Genomic DNA, 2,984 nt, shown 5'->3' on the forward strand with positions numbered 1-2,984 from the left:
TTATTACCATTACTAAGAAGACTGAGTTTAGTATTTATATCATATAGGCCTATTGTAATATATTACATTATTACCATTACTAAGAAGACTGAGTTTAGTATTAATATCATATAGGCCTATTGTAATATATTACATTATTACCATTACTAAGAAGACTGAGTTTAGTATTTATATCATATAGGCCTATTGTAATATATTACATTATTACCATTACTAAGAAGACTGAGTTTAGTATTAATATCATATAGGCCTATTGTAATATATTACATTATTACCATTACTAAGAAGACTGAGTTTAGTATTAATATCATATAGGCCTATTGTAATATATTACATTATTACCATTACTAAGAAGACTGAGTTTAGTATTTATATCATATAGGCCTATTGTAATATATTACATTATTACCATTACTAAGAAGACTGAGTTTAGTATTAATATCATATAGGCCTATTGTAATATATTACATTATTACCATTACTAAGAAGACTGAGTTTAGTATTAATATCATATAGGCCTATTGTAATATATTACATTATTACCATTACTAAGAAGACTGAGTTTAGTATTTATATCATATAGGCCTATTGTAATATATTACATTATTACCATTACTAAGAAGACTGAGTTAGTATTTATATCATATAGGCCTATTGTAATATATTACATTATTACCATTACTAAGAAGACTGAGTTTAGTATTTATATCATATAGGCCTATTGTAATATATTACATTATTACCATTACTAAGAAGACTGAGTTTAGTATTTATATCATATAGGCCTATTGTAATATATTACATTATTACCATTACTAAGAAGACTGAGTTTAGTATTTATATCATATAGGCCTATTGTAATATATTACATTATTACCATTACTAAGAAGACTGAGTTTAGTATTTATATCATATAGGCCTATTGTAATATATTACATTATTACCATTACTAAGAAGACTGAGTTTAGTATTTATATCATATAGGCCTGTTGTAATATATTACATTATTACCATTACTAAGAAGACTGAGTTTAGTATTTATATCATATAGGCCTATTGTAATATATTACATTATTACCATTACTAAGAAGACTGAGTTTAGTATTTATATCATATAGGCCTATTGTAATATATTACATTATTACCATTACTAAGAAGACTGAGTTTAGTATTTATATCATATAGGCCTATTGTAATATATTACATTATTACCATTACTAAGAAGACTGAGTTTAGTATTAATATCATATAGGCCTATTGTAATATATTACATTATTACCATTACTAAGAAGACTGAGTTTAGTATTTATATCATATAGGCCTATTGTAATATATTACATTATTACCATTACTAAGAAGACTGAGTTTAGTATTAATATCATATAGGCCTATTGTAATATATTACATTATTACCATTACTAAGAAGACTGAGTTTAGTATTAATATCATATAGGCCTATTGTAATATATTACATTATTACCATTACTAAGAAGACTGAGTTTAGTATTAATATCATATAGGCCTATTGTAATATATTACATTATTACCATTACTAAGAAGACTGAGTTTAGTATTTATATCATATAGGCCTATTGTAATATATTACATTATTACCATTACTAAGAAGACTGAGTTTAGTATTAATATCATATAGGCCTATTGTAATATATTACATTATTACCATTACTAAGAAGACTGAGTTTAGTATTAATATCATATAGGCCTATTGTAATATATTACATTATTACCATTACTAAGAGGCCTGAGTTTAGTATTAATATCATATAGGCCTATTGTAATATATTACATTATTACCATTACTAAGAAGACTGAGTTTAGTATTAATATCATATAGGCCTATTGTAATATATTACATTATTACCATTACTAAGAAGACTGAGTTTATTATATATATCATATAGGCCTATTGTAATATATTACATTATTACCATTACTAAGAAGACTGAGTTTAGTATTAATATCATATAGGCCTATTGTAATATATTACATTATTACCATTACTAAGAAGACTGAGTTTAGTATTAATATCATATAGGCCTATTGTAATATATTACATTATTACCATTACTAAGGCCTATTGTAATATATTACATTATTACCATTACTAAGAAGACTGAGTTTAGTATTAATATCATATAGGCCTATTGTAATATATTACATTATTACCATTACTAAGAAGACTGAGTTTAGTATTAATATCATATAGGCCTATTGTAATATATTACATTATTACCATTACTAAGAAGACTGAGTTTAGTATTAATATCATATAGGCCTATTGTAATATATTACATTATTACCATTACTAAGAAGACTGAGTTTAGTATTAATATCATATAGGCCTATTGTAATATATTACATTATTACCATTACTAAGAAGACTGAGTTTAGTATTTATATCATATAGGCCTATTGTAATATATTACATTATTACCATTACTAAGAAGACTGAGTTTAGTATTTATATCATATAGGCCTATTGTAATATATTACATTATTACCATTACTAAGAAGACTGAGTTTAGTATTTATATCATATAGGCCTATTGTAATATATTACATTATTACCATTACTAAGAAGACTGAGTTTAGTATTAATATCATATAGGCCTATTGTAATATATTACATTATTACCATTACTAAGAAGACTGAGTTTAGTATTAATATCATATAGGCCTATTGTAATATATTACATTATTACCATTACTAAGAAGACTGAGTTTAGTATTAATATCATATAGGCCTATTGTAATATATTACATTATTACCATTACTAAGAAGACTGAGTTTAGTATTTATATCATATAGGCCTATTGTAATATATTACATTATTACCATTACTAAGAAGACTGAGTTTAGTATTTATATCATATAGGCCTATTGTAATATATTACATTATTACCATTACTAAGAAGACTGAGTTTAGTATTAATATCATATAGGCCTATTGTAATATATTACA

The sequence above is a fragment of the Oncorhynchus kisutch genome, unplaced genomic scaffold, assembly GCF_002021735.2.
Source record: "Oncorhynchus kisutch isolate 150728-3 unplaced genomic scaffold, Okis_V2 scaffold3749, whole genome shotgun sequence".
NCBI classification, from domain to species: domain Eukaryota; kingdom Metazoa; phylum Chordata; class Actinopteri; order Salmoniformes; family Salmonidae; genus Oncorhynchus; species Oncorhynchus kisutch.